Raw genomic sequence first — 20,688 nt, 5'->3', positions numbered from 1 at the left:
ACCAAAACTATGGCCAACTCTATCTCACTATTGTTCCTACTTTCGATGAAAATAACTATATTTATTTACTAAAGCATTAAAATGAATACTTTCTTGATGGCACAAGATTTAAGCGACATCGTGGAGAAAGGATATAAGGCTCCGTAGGAAGGTACAAGCTTCTCGCAGAGCAACCACAAAAAGTTGCGAGGGCTTTGTATGTCATCCAACAAGCACTCTTGGAAACAATATTTCCGCAAACCATTGGAACAAAAACCGCAAACACGTGTTCTAAGATAACGTGGAAGCCAAAGAATGTATGTAATTAAATTATGTGAGAGAACAAAATTACTAGAGAAATAAGACAATCAACAATAAGGAAAATTTGCACGATTCAGACCGACCACCAACAGCCAGTCCACAGGAAGGTCAGCTGTAAATAATCAGGTAATTATCAATTAGAGAATTATAGAGCTACAATCGCTCATAACGCTCGAATGTTTCGCTGTTTAAGATTATACCCAAACCCATAGTATTTCACCTCACGTAATTGCTCGATAAACAAATCATTGAAAACTTGAAACACTCGTGTCTTCACGAAGAAAATGCCTCAATTGTATGAAGGATTCTCTTCACAAGCTTCACCCGATGCTCACATCTCCTTTGTTCCCCCAACGAAAAGAGAACTCCACTTTAAGGCTTGAAGAAGTCAACGGCCCACACAGCCCCCACAAACCCATGTTTCTCTCCTCTTCTGACGAGCACCAACATACGAGCTCCTTTTTTTCTTTTTCTTTTTATAAATTTTTTGGCTGTAAGGAGTTCCAGTTAATGGACGGCTTGGATAAGATTACAACAACCAACTCTCCGCGTTCCAATCCAAATAGGATAAGTTTGCTGGGTTTTAATCCAAGAAGCATCTTTCAATCAAATCGGATTTCATATATGGCTCAAACTCATAATATAATTTAAGAACATACTAAAAGAAGAGTTTCAAGACGCAACAAAGACACAAACCATTATATTTCAGTCTCTTCAAAATATTAAAATAAACAATTATGAGACCCTCAAACAATAATGTGGAAGATTAGAATGACGAGCAGATCAAATGGGGGCTTATGGAGATGATATCAGGGAGTAGAAATTTTAGATGCGATGTTTATTAAGGAACACAATCCTATTATCAGCCCTCTAGAAGAATTTAAGGACTTAAAAATCATGTTAGTGAGTGAATTCATTAGCTCAGGCGTATGAGAAAAGACTAATGCTTTATGATGAAGATTCCGTTGACAGTGACTTTCAGTCTAAAATAAATGCGGGGTCTCATAAATCTAAAAAGGGTTCAAGGAGCTTGTGGAAAAATAAAAGAGGAGAAGAAACCTCTTAAAAGGAAAAAAAATAAAAATCTAACCTGCAGTATTTGCAATAAAATAAGTCAATCAAAAAAAGATTGTTGGTTTCCTAAATAAATCTCAATATCCCTCGTGTAAAAGATAAGCCACACGAAAAAAAAAGAAAAAAAAGAAGAAGAAATTTGTTGATTGAAAACAGATTACCGAGATAATTATGTTGAAGAATAAGAAAATACAGACAATATGTTAACAGCAACCCAAGTGGCAAATGTCGAAAAAAATTATACATGTTATATTGATAGTGGTGTAGTAATCATAGATGTGCGATAAACTACGTCCTACAATCTTGATCTACCATTTCCAGTGGGGCAACAGTGGCGCCTGGTGGAAAATCCCGACGAATCTCAACTTTCAGTTAGTGAAAGTACTCAAGTTTCCCAAAGGGAATATTTTGTATCATTAGGTCTTAATGTAACAATGTTGGGCGCATAAACACAAGAGGGTAAATGATATTTTAGAGTTCGTAGCCATGACAGAAACTTGAAAGGGAGAGAACTACAATGCCCTAGTGAGCTCTATTGCCCTTCAGGGACGGTTTTCTTTACTGAGCAGAAATTAAGTAGATGAAGAATCCATAGCTATATAAAAATACCATAAGAGAATTTATTTAAGTTTATGAAGAATCCATAGCTATATAAAAATACCATAAGAGAATTTATTTAAGTTTTTCTCTAAGTATGCCTATTAAGATACTATATTGCTAGAATAGCCTTCTCCTCATTATATATATATGGGTATAAACTGATGGTGCTTTCTCCATAACAGTGGCCATCACTTCAGTAAAAATTAATTTTTTACAAGTTAACTAAGTCGAATATCGACTTTAATTTACTTTCTCCTAATAAATTTGTAATTTGAGTTCTCAATTGAGATACCTAAGAGCAAATTTAGACAAACTTGTCGAGTTCTTTCAAAATGACATGAATCATTTATCTAGTACGAGAAAATATTAGATGATGTTGAATCCTCATGTGAATCAGGCTCTACCCCGCTTATTGATCGCCATGTGCCTAGATGGTGGCTCACTTTTAGTCTCTTTTCTCTATCTTATGTGCGGTGCATTTCTCCTCTTCTTCCTTTCTTTCTTTTAGCGTCAATAGCAATGCCCATGGAGCCTCCACCACCAACCACTGCAGCCTCATGTTGGCTTTGTGTGATTGTGAATTGGATTTGTTTTCTATTTTCCCTTGTGGAGTTAGGGGAGGGGTCATATAGAGTTTCTTCCTATTGGAGTTTTGCTTGTTCTGATTCTGAATTGATGAGAAAAAATTGACTTTCTTAAGCATTTTAAATGGTTGTGGAATTAAAAAGGGAGGTTTTGATGCACATTTTGAATTCTTCATTGGATAGCGATTCCTTTGCAGCAGCACCAATATTTAGTTTGACTTATAAAATTGACTTTGCAATACTAGTTTGACTTTGATTTAAGTTTTAATTTATATTTTTGCTAGAATAATTTTTTCTCCATATGAAACCAATAAAAGTTTTTGAATTTGACATAATATGATTATAATTTTGTCTTGTTCATCATCTAAAATTGATTTATGAGAATTTATACTATTGCCATATCTTATCGGAAAATTACTCTTAGTGAAATATAATTTTTTCGTTACATCACATGTATTTTTGAAAGAAGGGCCTTGAGTACTAAAAAGGAGATCTCGAGTAAGAAATTAAGATTATTTAAAAGGTAAAAGTTATATATATAATGTCATGTCAAATATGGGAAGTCCTTGCCAAAACCACATTACATGTACTCAAATATGTGGATGGCAAGCAATGCAATTTGATTCCCACGTTATTCATGGGACATTTTCTAAACACTTTTTTTTTATCTTCACTGGGCCATAAGGAAGTGACACATATAAGATTTTTGTGTTTACTATTTATTAATTATAGCAATCACAACAAATTCAAGAATTCTTTGATTAGAGCTTCTTATAAAATAAATGCAAAAGCTCACCATATCTTCCAATTAAATCAACACAAAATCGTAAAAGAATTATATGAAGAGCGATAGAGAATACAAAATATTTATGTGATTCGATCCGAGTATTAATATCTATATCATAGGAAAAGCCAACTAAAGAAAATTCCACCAACCAATCCAAGAATTACAAAGTTACGATCGTTAACAAGTTTGAGCATTTTCAATGCTCAAAAGGAAGACTTCTATTGTTTTCGTCCTTTTATATTTTCTTTTTTGTGGCATAAAATCAATAAAAAATTGAACCCTTCTCTTTATATGATCAACAGTAGCATCGCTTGTACGGCCTTAGTGACGGCCTTTTAGAGGAGTCAATCTCTCGATTGATCAATCTTGGATCTTTACATACGTGCCACCGCCCCCAAAGAAATTAGATAAAGTAATGTAACAACCTTTCTCTCGGCTGAACTCCTGCAGCATGACTCCTATAGGTATTCGATCGAGAATTCCGGTCCGCCTCATCCAATTCGGGTCGGATCTCATGCATGAGCTAAAACTCGAGATATCTTTCAAGAGAACTCTTGATTGGAGCTCATAAATATGCGCAATCAATTATGTTTAAATGGTCTGAAGCTAAAAAAATAAAAAAATAAAACCCACATTAATATTTAGTTTAACTCAAAAACTTGACTCTACCTCTATGATTTGACTTTGATTTGAATTCAAATATATCTTTTTGCTTAAACTAGCTTTTCTCCGTTTGAAATCCGTGGACATTTTTGAATTTCACACAACATGGTTATAACTCCTCTTGTGTGCCATCTAAATTTAATATATGAAAAGTTATATGATTGTCATGAGCTAATCATGCATAAATATTACTAGAACATAACTCATTATGAAGTTTTTCCCTACAAGTAATGTATATATCGGAGAAGGTCGTTGAGTACCTAAGACAAGACATCAAACAAGAAATCCGGCATATCCCAAACATACAAGGTAAAAATTATTACCAACTAAAACAAAAAGTACTATTATAAATCTAATATCACGTCAAATATCAACTATGCGAAGTTCATACCTCAATTAGCATTATATGTACTCTCAAACGATCCTTCTAATTTAGGTAGACACTTGTGAAATTCATTAAATTCAAAAGCTTATCACGAGATGTCATGCTTTGTGTGCACACAATTCATTTCCTATGGCTTACATGGGACATGCTTAAACACGTTTCTCTTTACCTTGTGCAAAAAAAAGTGATTTATACATGGGACCGTCAAACAGGTAAATCTGGTCGAAAATTGTTTGACCCAAATTGATCAACTTAATCTATTTTGACCCATTTCTTTGCAATATTGTTGGAAATATATCTTGAAGATCCCGATTCTGTCGATTGTGACTTAGTCAATCGTGAATTAGTTTGGTAAATAGGAAAATAGGAAAATAGTGATTCATTTATTATTTTTTCCTATTTTATTCTTTTGTCTCTTACACTATAAATTTACCAATGTAAATGTATACAATCAATATAGAGAGAAAGCATTTTCCCAAATCTCCATTATGCTTTCTTTCGTGGTATCAGAGCCGTTCTTTCTAGGCAAGCTTCCGCATCCTTAAGAATTGCCATCGTTTTTCTTCTCGACTTGTTGACGCAGATTTTCCTGCAAAGACAATCAGCCAAATGATTAGGAATTCACTTTCTTGATACCATAGAGAAAAAACAAGAACGTTGAGAGTACCCTAGTAGAGGAGTCTTCATCCCAAAACCAAACACCCATGCCTTCTACTCCTGAAGATGCTCGCGTTACTTTTGCTCTTGCTCCAGCACATATCTCTGGCCCAATTCAGTGGTCCATAATTCCATGGTATTCTGTCCAAGGTCAATGGGCCACTGGGCTGAGACAAACATGGATTGGACCACAATTTCCATACAGCTTGTCTGGAGAGGGATTTCCTGCAGCTTCTTAGCCCAGTGGTGGTGGGTCGCCTCCTTAGTCAACCTAGTTCCAAGAGACCGACCCAAGAAGTGGGTTAGGCCAAGGAAACCCGAATCAAGGATTCAGGTCCATATCGGGTCAAGGGACGAATCCCTACCCAGTTTCTTAACCCAAATAGGTACTCGTCGCCGGTGGCGGCCGCCTTGAACCTGGGGATCTCCTCTACACATCGTCGGGCGACGAACCCAAATTGAAAATCATCGGGATGCAGCTCTGGATCGGAGAACTACACGGCCTAGGCTTGGGATCTCCGGCGTGCCCTTGTCGCCAAAGACAAGGACGGCTTCCTTGACGGAGCCATCCTATTTCCGGCCGACGAACGACTTCAAAGGTAGTGGCACAAGTGCAACCAACTGGTTCGCACATGGCTTGGCAACTGCCTCGCCCTAGAAATCGAGACTGGGCTTCCACCTACCAAAGATTCTAGAATTCTTTGGGACAGCATACACGAGATGTATGGACGCCTCGACCGAGCGAAGCTGTTCACCATCATTCAAGCTCTGTCAGAGTTGAAGCAAGGGAACCTCTCAGTTACTTCTTGCTTCAACTGCCTCTTTGCTCTATGGAATGAGCTTGAGGCCGCCGAAGAGCGACTCGAGGGACCCAAGAACACCCTCAAATAGTATCAAGAAATAAAAGAACGAAAAAAAAATGACGAGGTTCTTACTGATTCTCAATGAGTCGTTCTCGGCTTTCCGGTTGCAAATCCTCACGATGGATCCTCCACCGCCGCTTGGTCGCATCTTCTAGTTGGCCATCCAAGAGGAGCACCATTGGATGGCCGCTATTGAACACACTCGGGTAGGTGAGGGTATGAGCCTTGCTGTCGTTCCCTCTGGCGAGATGACCTTCGACGGAACCTCCACAGATCTGGAGAGACAAAGGGTCGTGGCTGCATCATGAAGAAACAGAGGAAACCCTAAGTCCTTGCAAACGGACTACTTGGATCAAAGATCGGGAGTGGATGGCTGGGATTATCTATCTAGAATGGACGACCCAGATAAACACGCTGGATCTGACGGTTGGGATCTCAGCGCTGGAATGGACGGACGAGATCGACGCGTTGGATCAGACGGTCACCATTTGTCCGCGGCTTCAATAGAATCGGACAGATGGGATTGTGCCATGTTAGCGCCTCTTTATAATAGATCATATGGGCTGCAAAATGCCACATTAGCAAGAAAGGTGAGTGGGCAAAATTCCCGATTTAAAAATGTCACATCCCGATCCTTGATCGCATGCCCATCCCTCACTTGGTCAATTAATAGCGACGTCTTAGGACGCATTGCCAACCCCTTTCATTTTAATACACATGCGGAAGCAAATGTTGGAGAAATCTTCCTGGAGTATTTTGAAGCTGACAAAACGTTTCCATCAGTCTAATCTGAAGATTTGCAGACTCTACTATTTAAAGTCTGAAGACCTCCGGACTGCCAGACTCAAGACTCAAAGTCCATTCTCATTGACAGTTTCTAATCCGTCGAAGAAGGGTTATCTAGGACTGGATGTTTCGTTAAGGATTTGACCTTATCGACTGGAGAAGATCTCTTGGCTGGATATGACATAACATAATCCTTTATTGATTCAAAGATTGAGTATCCAATGATTGGCAAAGTATACTTGGAAGGTTCTACTTATGGAAACCGAGATCCTGATTGTATGGACAAGCAGGATTGATGGGCTATCGACATGTTCCTTAAATAGCTCGAATGATCTTTCTAATTGATTTTGTCCAACGGGAAGATTGGAAGAATTCCTTTGGTAAGTGCCAACGGGTATGATGGCATAAAGGAGTATATAAGGAAGACGTTCCAGTTGTTCGAGTGTGTGCGCGATAGAAGAATTCCAAAGTCGAAGCTCTTTGTTCTTAGTCAATTCATTTTCGAGCGAAATCTTGTATGCAAAAGAGAGTCCATATTCTTGAGAAACCTTGAGGAAGTGTGGTAGAGTATCTACACTGTGGAATCAAGGGAGAGCCTTGCTGTAACAACTCTTTTGTTCATAGTGAAATCCAGCCGGTGGGCTGTCAGTGCGGAAGAGTGGACGTAGGCTTGGAATTAGCCGAACCACTATAATTTCTGTGTTCATTTTCTCTTCCCTACTCTCTGCTTTACTTTGATCATAATTCGCTTTGTTAACAAAATGAGAACTTCCTTTCTATTGTCTACTTAGTATTGCGCTCTTATCTCGAGAAAATATTTGTACACCTATTCACCCTCCTCTAGGTGCTTATACTAGCTATCTCAATTGGTATCAGAGCCTGTGTACTCACTTTGTTTGAAGTGTTTTACTTCAGAGTTAAAGATCCATGGCTAGTATGTTAACTCCAGGGCTAGTAGAAGGGCAAAGCAATACCAGACCGCCTTACTTTGATGGAAATGAATACAACATATGGAAAAACAAGATGAAGGTGTTCCTAAGATCAAAGGATCCTCTCGGAATGGGACGTTGTAGACAAAGGAATCATTCCTAAAGCCGCTTTTTGTCTCGAGAGAGAGGAAAAGAAGCTGTTGAGTCTAGTGAAATGACTCGGGAAGAGATAACCAAGAGACAAGCTCTTGATGCAAAAGCAATTTATTCTTTATATTGTGCTTTGTCACCTACGAATATAATGAATATCTTCTTGTGTTACAGCGAAAGAAGTTTGGGATAGATTAGATATTACCTACGAAGGAACCGATCGAGTGAAAGAAACCAGAATCAACATTCTCCTCGGTCAATACGAAGCATTCAAAATGAAATCAGGAGAATCTATAACTGACATGTTTAGTTGTTTTACGAAATCGTGAATGGTCTTGAAAATCAAGGTCAACTAATTTCTGATCCCATGAAAGTAAACAAACTACTGCATGGACTCTCCAAGGATTGGAATCACATAAAGACCTCAATAAGGGAGACACAAAGAATTATGCCACTATATGTTGATGAGTTGGTTGGGACTCTTCAGTCTTATGAAGTGGAATGAATCAATGAAGACGAAGATCTTAAAGGTAAGAAATCCATTGCATTAAAATCCAATGATGATTATGATGTTACAGATTCTGAAGACGATATGGATGATGAGGAGCTTGCTCTCATGATAAGAAGATTCAGAAAGCTGAACAGAAAATGAAGAAGATTTAATCCAAAGAAACAAAGTTTTTAAAAGTAACAGACTAAGTCTGTTGAGGATAATGAATCAAATAGAGATGTAGTCTGCTTTGAATGTAAGAAAAATGGACACATCAGACCCAACTGTCCTCTTCTAAGGAAGAAGAAAGGAAAAGCTGAAAAGTATCGAAAGGTTCTTAAAGCGGAAAGCTGGAGTGATACAGAATGTGAAGAAAGTGATGCCAATATATGTCCGATGACACAATCGGATTCAAATTCAAACTCTGAGACAGACTCGGATTCATATAGTGAATTTGAAGTGAGTAACTCTAAAATCCCTATTAAAGTTTCTAAATACATTGATGAGTTGTGTTTTAATCTTAAGACCTCTCTTAAAAGGATTTCCGAACTTAAAAAGGAAAATTCTGCACTGAAACGACAGGAAAATGTTTTGAAAGAAAAGGTGAAATGTTTAGACATGAATGTTTCTACTCTTAAAGAAAGATAAGACAACCTTCGAAAGAAAATGTATTTTTAAAAAATGACATATCAAATATTTCCAAAAGATTTTCAATAGGATCTCGAGAAACTTGAGAAAATTCTTTCAAAGACAAAGACTTTATTTCAATAAATCTGGTTTGGGAATGATTTGTGGAAACCATTCCTTTAATTGATTTTCCTAAAGTGAAGGAAAGAATTAAGCAAAGACCCACAAGAGATGCTTACAAAAATCATTTTAAAAAAGGTCTTTGTAAAACTAGTAGGTCGCAATGCTCTCGAGATGTTCAAAGTGCAATAGTTCAGATCATTTTGAAAAAGAATATCCTATGGTTTGGAAACCTATTAAGAAAGTATGGGCAAAAACCGCATATCATACTAACACCAATGGACCTAAGAAAATATGGGTACCAAAGAAAGTTTGAGTCTCTTTTTTAAATGCAGGTCACTATCAAGAAGAAGGTAAAATGATATCTGGATAGTGGATGCTCAAGACAGATGACAGGAGATTCAAATTGCTTTATAAAGCTCATTCAAGTAAATGGTGGAAAAGTCTCATTTGGAGGAGACAACAAAGGAAGAATTGTGGGATTCGGAACTGTAAAGATTGGAAACCTCACAATCAACAATGTTTCCTTAGTGGAAGGACTCAACTACAATCTGCTCAATATCAGTCAGCTGTGCGATACCGGTTTCAAAATCAACTTTCAAGAAGGAATATGTTCAGGAACCAGTAAAGATTCTACTCAATCATTCACGGGTCGAAGACATGGAAATATCTACCTCTTGGACGTGAAACCAGATGAATCGCAATGTCTAATCTCAATTCAAGACGAAGCGAACTTATGGCACATAAAACTTGGGCACATCAATATGAAGCAAATAGCCAAAATTTCAGCAAAGAAGCTAGTTCGTGGTCTACCCAATCTGTCATACCAAAAGTCTAATCTATGTACACCATGTGTATTTGGGAAAGCTGGTAAGAAATTCCTTTAAACCAATAAATCAAGTTTCCACTAATCGTGTACTGCGGCTTCGCATATGGATCTCTTTGGACCAACCGGAACTCGAGCATTGGAGGTAAGAAATATTGCCTAGTAATTGTGGATGACTACTCATGATTTACTTGGGTATATTTCCTAGCAAGTAAGTCTGAAACCTTTTCTTACTTTGAAAAGTTTGCTAAAAAGATTCAAAATGAAAAAGGGTATGTTATTTCAAGTATAAGAACAGACCATGGAGGTGAATTTGAAAATCAAGATTTTACAAAATTCTGTGATGAATCTGGTTTTCAGCGTGTGTTCTCCTCTCCATATACTCCAGAGCAAAACGGAGTTGTGGAAAGAAAGAATAGGTCGCTTCAAGAAATGGCTAGAACTCTTTTAATTGAAAGTAACGTCTCTTCACGTTTTTGGGCTGAAGTAGTTTCTATAGCATGTTATATTATTAATAGAGTTTTTCTAAGACCTATTCGGAAAAAAAAAAAAAACCCCTATGAGTTATTCAAAGAAAAGAAGCCTATTGTTTCATATTTTCATGTGTTTGGATGTAAATGCTTTTTATTGAAAAATGCAAATGATCGAGTTGGCAAGTTTGAAGAAAAATCAGACAAAGGCGTCTTCCTTGGATATTCTACCTCAAGCAAAGCCTACGAGTCTACAACAAGAAGACTCAATCGTGGAGGAATCAATGAATGTCAAATTCCAAGATTCTATGCAAAATGAATCTATTCGAGACTCATCTTGAAGAATCTGAACCTGCTCCAGACTCTACAAAGTCTAAATCTCAAGAAGCAGCTCAAACTTCGAAAGACAAGCATCAAATGATTGTTGAAGATTCAAATGAAGAAAGTGATCATCAACCTGACAAATCAACTAGTAACTAGAAGCATAAGTCCAGTCATCCCAAAGATCTCATTATAGGCGACATTAATGAAGGAATTCGCACAAGATCCAAAAGGCGCGAAGAGTCTAGTCTTTGTGGCTCTTATTTGAAATAGAACCCAAAATTATAGAAGAAGCTTTATCTGATGAAAGCTGGATTGAAGCCATGCAAGAAGAACTCAGGCAATTCAGTATTAATGATGTCTGGGAATTGACTCCTAAATCGAAAGGTAAATCTATTATTGGAGTTAAATGGGTTTTCAGAAACAAGATGGACGAGAAAGGAAAGGTCGTAAGAAACAAAGCAAGACTCGTGGCCAAGGGATATACGCAAGAAGAAGAGATAGACTATGATGAGACTTACGCACCAGTAGCGAGGTTAGAAGCAATTAGATTATTACTTGCTTTTGCTTGTTATAAGAATTTCAGGTTATTCCAAATGGACGTCAAAAGTGCTTTCCTGAATGGATTTATCCATGAGGAAGTCTATGTGGAACAACCACCTGGGTTTGAAGACCCAAGGAAACTAGACTCAATATTCAGACTGAAAAAGGCTTTATATGGTTTAAAGCAAGCACCTCGAGCTTTGTACGACAGGCTGAGTAAATTTTTAATTCAAAACGGCTTTGCCAAAGGTAAAGTAGACACTACTCTATTTATCAAAAGAGAAAGCAAAAGTTTTCTGCTTGTTCAAATATATGTTGATGATATTATTTTTGGATCCTCTAATCAAAGTCTGTGCAAGAAATTCTCTAAGTCTATGCAGGATGAATTTGAAATGAGCATGATGGGTGAACTAACATTCTTTCTTGGACTTCAAGTGAAACAATTGAAGGAAGGAACCTTTATTCATCAAGAAAAATATGCTAATGATCTTGTCAAAAAGTTTGGACTGGAAAATTGCAAAAAGACTGATATACCAATGTCAAGTTTTTTGAAGATAGACAAAGATGAAGAAGGAAAGAAAGTTGACCAGAAGCTATATATAGGAGTATCATTTTGTTCACTTCTTTATCTTACTGCTTCTAAACCTGACATTTTGTTTAGTGTTTGCATTTGTGCTAGATTTTAAGCAGACCCTAAAGAATTTCATCTAAGTGCTGCAAAGCGTATTATCAAATACATTGCATCAACTTCAAGCCTTGGTCTTTGGTATCCTAAAAAGGGAGACTTTACTCTTCTTGGATACTCAGACGCAGATCTAGCTGGATGCAGAGTTGATAGAAAAAGCACCTCGGGTACCTGTCAACTACTTGGAAGCAAGACAGTGTCTTGGTTTTCAAGGAAGCAAAATACAGTGGCTCTTTCTACAGCAGAAGCAGAGTATGTAGCTCTTGGAAGTTGTTGTTCACAAATTCTGTGGATAAAACAACAGCTAAGAGACTTTGGAATTGAAGATTCATGCACGGAGATTAACTGTAACAACACCAGCATAATCAATCTCACCAAGAATCCAATTATTCACTCAAGAGCAAAGCATATAGAGATTCGACATCACTTCATTAGAGATCATGTTCAAAATGGAGAAGTTTCGATTCAGTTTGTTGACTCAAAGAACCAACTGGCGGATATATTTACAAAGCCTTTGGAGAAAAATCAATTTGAAATCATTCGTTCCAGACTCAACATCTTGAGGTTTGAAGAAGTAAAAGTCTAGAGACTCTCAGACTCAAACAATCAAGATCTTTGATTGTAAGTTATTTTATTCTCTCTCAGATTTAATCTTGAAAAGGTACGATCATCTGTCCATAATTGATTTTTGCTACTTTCAATTTCCGTGATTAGTGCAATCTTTCTTTTTCGAAAATGGAGTTAATTTTTAAATGGCAGTTATCTAATTTTTTGAAAAATGGCATCTTTTTACTTTCCATTACGACATTTTGTATGCCTCTGTTCGACTGACCTATATACTGTCGGTTCCTCTTCGTTTAACTCCAAAAACCCTAAAAAGCATCGATCTTCCACTTCTGTCTTCTTCTCTTGTTTAATCTTCGAAAAGTTGTCATCTTTCTTGGGAAAGTCAAGTTTGGAATCTTTCAAAGACTGTGAAAGATGTCGTCTCAAAGGAAGTCTTCAAGGATCGCGAACAGGGGACCGCAGCAAATGCGTGAGGGGCCTACGCACTTTGATCTCACCGAGGAAGAAGAGTCTCCTAGTCAGTAGCAGAGCCCACAACATTCTCAGTAGCATCCATCTTCTCCATCTAGACCTCAGGATGTTGCTCGTCGAGAAGAGAAGGAAATAATTGAAGATGCAGAACCCATAAGAACTTTTAAGCCCTCTTTTAGCTACAAGCTTTATCGTGCTTTGAAAAGGGGTGGAACTCCTTTGAACTACATTGACAAATTTCTGAAAGACAAATGGTACAAAAATGAAACCTTCTTTTTATGCACAATGGAACGGTTGGGAATTGCCCCAGCTGGGTCGGCAGAAGAGGCAATGGCAAATATTCCAATCGATCCACGTGTTGGAGGGCTGAATCAGCCAGATGGGAATGATGATGACAAGTTTTACAATTAGTTTCAACCGAGAATGGGTGTTGCGGCAAAATTTCGGAGCAAAAGGACAGACTTGTTTCGATCGGAGGAACACAAGCATCTATACTCTAAGTTGTTGAAGCGTGGGGTCATAAACCCTAGAAGTATGGATTTTGATTTCCTTGACGCTCGTGAACGTTAATTTAAGGGAAAAATTCAGTCTTCTTCAACTTGAACAGTTCTGTTCTGAATCTACATAAGCCTATGCTAAACTCACTGCATACTTCTATTAGAATCTCAGTTTCTTAGATGCGAATAGATTCTCTTTTAGTGTCCGAGATTAGGACTATGTGGTGGATGTAGATATGTTGGCTGATGTGATTGGGGTTGAGAGAGGGAGATATCAACCTATCAATGTCTCTATTGCTCATGCTATGTTGGAACTTGTTAAGGATAGAAGGACGAGAGGAAAGGTTTCCTACTCGAGGATGAGTGTGTTCAACATTCGCTTCACAAGATTGTGATCAATTGCCTCCGACCAAAATCTACTTCAAAGATCGATGTTTCAAACTCAAAGGCAAAGCTGCTGTATGCCATCAATCCGGGAAAAAGTTCTCTCTTCCTCACACTATTATATTTCACATGTATAGAGCAGTGGTGAAGGACAAGAGTCAACTTCCTTATCCAACTCTTGTGACAAAGTTATTCAGACATTTGAATGTTCAGCCTCCCCGGATTCTCTGTGTTCGAACTTGTGACTGAAAATGGTGTCTAAAATGCGTCTGAAGGAACTCAACAAGGCGTTGGAGAAATTCAAGGAGAAAACCTCTGTCAAAACTCATCAAATCTCTTCGGCAGCAAAAAGAAAAGGGAAGGAGCCCATGGTTGCTCCATCCAAGAAAAGAAAAGCTCTCATTGTTGAGGATGAAGAAGATGAGGAAGACATCACCATTTCTGCAATGGCATTGAAGAACCTGAGTCGTTCTGTTCCAGAATCAACGAAACGACAAGAGAAAGACTCAGAACAGAGGACTGGAGAAAGAGAAGATTTGGAAGCAGAAGAGAAAGAAACAGAGGAGAGAGAAGCTGAAGAAAGAGATGCAGAGGAGGAAAGAATTGAAGAAGAAGAAGAAGAAGAAGAGGAAAGAGGAGATCAAGAGGAAGGAGAGCATGAGGAACACTCTTCTCCACCTGAAGGCGTGGAAACGGGGGAGATCGTGAGAAAAGAGGAATGTCCTCATATCCCGCTACCAAAGTGAAGGAGTCAGCCGCTCCAAGCAGATCCAGATGACATCTATGCCTCTCAATTTCCTGAGAAGGGACATGATGTTTCATCGCCCAATCTGCGTGACTATGCTGATTTGCCATCGTCTGCCTTTACTCCATCTGATCGTGCAGAAGCTAGTACGCAGACTGATAATTCAGCAGATTTTCGCAAAATTCTTGATGTTCTCTTAGAAATGCGGGGTCAGATATATGCTCTGGGATCCGAAGTACAGAATTTGTAGACTGCAAGTCAAGCTTCTTCAGTTTCTTTGAATGATCAGATCCAAGCCCTTGCTCTTCAGATTCAAGCAAATGCTAAGGGTGAAGAGGTGGCTCAACTGAAGGAAGAGTTGACAAAGCTGGAAGGCATTGTCCAGTCAATGGGAGATTTCCAGCTTGTTCGTGTTCCCAAGCATTCTTGATTCCATTCTCTTTCCATCTCAACCTTTTTTATGATGACAAAAAGAGGGAGAGATGTGATTTGAACTTTGAACCTTGAACTTTTTTGAACTTGAACTTGAACTTGAACTTTTGATTTGTTTTGATGTTTGACTTGACTTTTGTGTCTAGCTGTGGACTAGATTTGGGATTTTGGATTGACTGTTTATATTAAGTACTATTGATATCTTATGGGCTATCGACATGTTCCTTAAATAGCTCGAATGATCTTTCTAATTGATTCTGTCCAACGAGAAGATTTGAAGAATTCCTTTGGTAAGTGTCAACGGGTATGATGGCATAAAAGAGTATATAAGGAAGACGTTCTAGTTGTTCGAGTGTGTGCGCGATAGAAGAATTCCAAAGTCTCGAAGCTCTTTGTTCTTAGTCAATTCATTTTTTCGAGCGAAATCTTGTACGCAAAGAGAGTCCATATTCTTGAGAAACCTTGAGGAAGTGTGGTAGAGTATCTACACTGTGGAATCAAGGGAGAACCTTGCTGTAACAACTCTTTTGTTCATAGTGAAATCCAACCGGTGGGCTGTCAGTGCGGAAGAGTGAACGTAGGCTTGGAATAAGCCGAACCACTATAATTTCTGTGTTCATTTTCTCTTCCCTACTCTTTGCTTTACTTTGATCATAATTCGCTTTGTTAACGAAAGGAGAACTTCCTTTCTATTGTCTGCTTAGTATTGCTCTCTTATCTCGAGAAAATATTTTTTACACCTATTCACCCCCCCCTCTAGGTGCTTATACTAGCTATCTCAGCAAATAATAATCCCAAGACAAAAACACATTGGGATAGAAAAGTAGGCCATAATTTTCACAACATGAAAACACATAGCAACACTTTTATACACGGCAAACTATAGTATCATATAATACTATTCACAAGTCTGATCTACTATATATCTGATCAAAACCCAAAGTTTGCAAAATAGGATGGGATCTCAATTCTCATCCGGATCCTTGTCAGGATCATCCTCTTTTTCAAAATCTTCCTCCTCCTCGGGTTTCACATTAGGGTTCTCCTCCTCAGGTTCCTCCTCCTCAGGCTCCTCATCAGGGTCCTGAAATGGTTATACAATAACCATTGAGACCACGTCTCAGCAAGTTCTACCTCCTAAGACTCGATTAGTAAACCACTACGCTAACTGGGCTGCTTATGCATGCACGGATCAAAAGACTTACCTTGGCCTCATATTCCACCTACATATTAGCATAGTTCAATAGGCACCCAAGCAATCACATCATAGATCGTTATCTCGATCAATCGACTTAGTTGATTACATGTCAATCGAACCACCTCAAGGTCATTTCCATCCATACTATACCATTTCCAATATAATATACCAAGTCATCGAGTCACGTATATTCCCTCAGGCGCCGTTTTCGCCAAGACAATGTACCAATCACCGATCCCACACATTTTCTAAGGTGTTGTTTTCGCCAAGGTGATGTACAATAAACACTTTATGTGCATGCTCTCAAGAGTCATTTTCGCCGAGGTGATATATTTGATCACAGAGCCACTATAACCAATTTACTTGTATGCTCTCGGGCGTCGTTTTTGCCAGGATGATATATTTGATCACAGAGCCAATAGAAACAATTTACGTACATGCTCTCGGGCGTCGTTTTCGCTAGGGTGATATAATTAATCACAGAGCTACGTGCTACATAATTCTTTCCCAACTTTATAATACCTGATATTATCGTATCTGATTAGTCTTAGCCAAGAGTATATGTAATTCATTCTCACGAATTTCTCCACTTCATAGCCCATCCAAAATATTATTGGCGCTATATAATTATATTCGGCCATCTACCAATCAATTATTCAATTTCAATCAATTTAGGAATAATTCCTAAACTTCCACAATCAATTCAATTCAACGCAACGTAGAGCTCAAACAAATAAACGGATTTCACCACAAAAATCAGCATAAAATTCCGGTCATCGACTATCCCTGCCTAATTTCTGGAAAATAAATAAATAATTAAATTAATTTAGAAAATTAATAAATAAATACTAAAAATCCAATTTAGGCTTGTAATGCCTAATTGAAGCCCGAGACGGGTCGGGAAATATCCCGAGATGCATTCCATAATTAATATAGGCTATCCTCTAGCTAATTACACTAGTCAAAAGCCTAACGTGCATCATAATTAATTAATAATCACTAATCTACTATAATCTAACCACCTAATTGCACTTAATTAAATCTAATCAATCCTTATGCATAATTAGCAAACTAAGCTAGGATTAGTGAGCTAAACTCACCCGTTTAACGATCCGCTTGGATCAAAGCGTCGGGAACGTCGCGGGGGACGTTTAACTCCAAAGCGGCCCTAGGAACCGAGACTCGTAGACACCTCAAAACGAGCTTGCAAGGTGGCTGGAAACCCACTTGCTGGGTTGCTGCTCTTGCTGCAAAACAGAGGCCAAACAACTCGGTTTCAAGCGGAGATTGACCAGGAAAGAGGAAATAGGCCAAACCGGGCCTTGGCAGGGCTTTACCAGTGAAGAAACGGCAAAGGCAACTCCGGTTGAACTCCTTTGGTCACAGCGCAGTTGTTGGGACGATGAGGAGAGGTGAGCAGGACGCGGCGTGCGCGGGGTGTGCACGCACGGCGGCGAGCGGCACAGCTCCGTTGGCTTCTTGGCGTACGATGGCCGGACGGCGTGGTTGCTCCTTCCTTTGCTAGTTTTCGCACAAATGGAGGGAGAGAGGATAAGAGGGAATGGAGATAAGGGCCCCAGTGGCCTTATTTTCCAAAGCTTTGTCCCCCACAACTTGTCCAAGAAGCAAACCATCTATGGCTGTCATCCACCAGCCAATTCCAGCTCATATCCCCTTCTAGAAGACCCTTGAATTGGTCCAAATGTTGAGGGTTGAGGGGTATTACGAATTTGGCAAAGATCTCCCTTAATTGGACACTTATTCCTCCACAAATCAACCTCATTTGCTCACCATAAAATCAATTGACATCTCAATGCCTCAATTGATAATTTTCATCACCTATAAATTCATTTTGCTTCTCAAATTTGAAATAAAAAACAACCCTCGGCTTGTTTCCGCACAAAAACGACCATACAACGACTTTTTCCCAAAAAGTCTCGGTTATTAGAAAAATCTTCTGAGATTGAGTCGATACTCCTATAATTTATTGTGACAAGACAGACTCTTCAATTTATGAAATTAGACTTGAATTGATAGTTAATTTCCATTCGGTGCGTTTTTAGCATGACTTAAACTACCGGGTAGTTTTCAGAACTTTTTAAGGCAAATGACTTGTGGTTGATTTTCTTTGAGTTACTATGAACCCACTCGACTCAATGGCGACTCTCGATTGTTGTGAAAATCTCAAGGATTCAATTACGGACATAGGGTACCAAAACGACAGTAAAATCATATTAGTGCTGGTCAATGAGAATTTTCTAATTTAGTAAAGTCACCCACGATCGGCCACACATCTCAGTCAAACAGACCTATCTCTAATCTCACATCGATTTTTAATTGTTCCGTAATGGCCTCTAAAGATAAACACGATCAAGAAGCCGATTTCTGGTCGAATTCTCAAGTTTATTTGCTTTAAAGTCCTTAATAGCTTCCCCATACAGCCTAATTATCTCAAGATTGATCAGCTCTGAGAACAGCCGTATAGGCGCGTCAATAAAATGCCCGATTAATTCAGTAGAAAATAGGGTTGGAAATCTGGGATGTTACAAAAAATAAATATTGTGACTACTGTAAACATCCGCATCATACTATTGAAACATGTTGGAAGCTGCATGGAAAACCTAATTACAAGGACAAAAAGAGAGAATCCATAGTTTCTCAAGTTTTTGCATAAAAGGTTGATGGATCACCTCATCAAGTGATCACCCAAGAACAATATCATAATATTGTACAGATGCTGGATCAATTCATGGCTAGTGATAAAGGTGCAGGATTCTCAGGTGCCTTCCTTTACAATAAAAATTCGGTTTCGGTTGATGTATGGATTATTGATTCAGGTGCTAGTGACCACATAGTATGCAGCAAATATATGTTTTCTCACATATACAAAATGCCAGAATCCCCTATCATGGTGTCTTCCAAATGTGAACATCACAAATATTACCAAAATTGGCACCGTACATCTTGGTCAAAATTTTGTCCTAAAAAATGTCATATATATTCCAGAATTTGAATTCAATCTTCTATCCGTCTCAAGAGTATGTGAGGATAGCTCTTGCCATGCCATATACAATTTAGACAATTGTCTCTTTCAGGACCATTCGACTGGCAAAGTGATGGGCTTTGGTAGTATGACACAGGGACTCTATTTCTAGAACAATTCCCCAGGAGATTTAGAATTATTAAATAAGCATGTTTCTTGTAATGCCATTAGTAAAAATAAAAATCTCCTTTCTCATCAATGATTTGGTCATAGTGCATTTTTTGCTCATCCAAAATGTCCAATATGCCTTTTAGCTAAACAATCTCGAGCATCCTTTCCAAAAAGCACATCTCGTGCAACAAATCCTTTTTCATTGCTTCATATGGACATCTGGGGACCTTACCATACCCCTCACCATGACGGATCTCGATTATTTCTTACAATTATTAATGATTACACTTAAGCCACCTGGGTATATCTTATGCAATCGAAAAGCCAAACTTTTGGTAATTTGTCAAGTTTCATTTCCATAATTAAGAATCATTTTGGTAAATCTGTATAACGAATCCGTATAGATAATGGGTGTGATTTTTTCACTTTTGATTGCAACACATTATTATCTTCTCATGGCATACTTCATGAAAGCTCCTGCACTTACACTCCACAACAAAATGGAGTCGTTGAGTGCAAACATAGGCACCTGTTGGAGGTAGCCCGTGCTCTAAAATGCCAAGCTTCTATTCTAGAAGATTTTTGGGGAGATTGTGTGGTCACAGCAGCCTACTTGACTAATTGCATGCCAACTCGGATTCTTAATGGTAGGACCCCTTTTGAGATGCTTTACAACAAACAACCTGATAATAATCACCTTAAAGTATTTGGTTGTTTATGTTATGCAACAAATGTGGGTCCTCAAGATAAAATGGGCCCTCGGGCCGTTTGGTGCGTTTTCATGGGATATCCTCCTCTTCAGAAAAGATATCGAGTTATGGAGATTTTTATAGGGACGTTCTTCATTAGCAGGGATGTTGTATTTCACAAAGATATGTTTCTGTTTGAAAAAATGGTTTCTTCATCACAGCCCTCTTTACCATCAAGGCATGACAGATATTTTTTGTCCGATGAATCTTTATCTTCGGTACTAAGGTTCCTTATCACACCAGGACCATCTCTATCTGTACCGATGGAATCTACACCTCCAGAAACAACATTGCTAAGTTTATCTTAAGACATTTCTCAGTCTCCTTCAACAACAGTTGCTTCACCAGTTATTTCCAAGTCATCGGATCCTCCAGCACATATCATTGAGTAGCCTCGACATTCTGGACGGCACACTCATCCGCCTAAATGGACCCAAGATTACATATGTTCTGTGACGATTTCTTCAGGTACACAATATCCCATTACCTCATATGTGTCATTTAATTAGTTATCGCCAGGACACGTGTTGTATCAGTCGTATATCAGAAGAACATGAACCATCCTCATTCGCTGAGGTAGCACGAGATCCTAGATGGCGACATGCGATGGAATCCAAACTTACTGCTCTAA

The sequence above is a fragment of the Eucalyptus grandis genome, chromosome 10 (genome assembly GCF_016545825.1).
Source record: "Eucalyptus grandis isolate ANBG69807.140 chromosome 10, ASM1654582v1, whole genome shotgun sequence".
NCBI lineage: Eukaryota > Viridiplantae > Streptophyta > Magnoliopsida > Myrtales > Myrtaceae > Eucalyptus > Eucalyptus grandis.
This window is presented reverse-complemented; position numbering follows the sequence as displayed.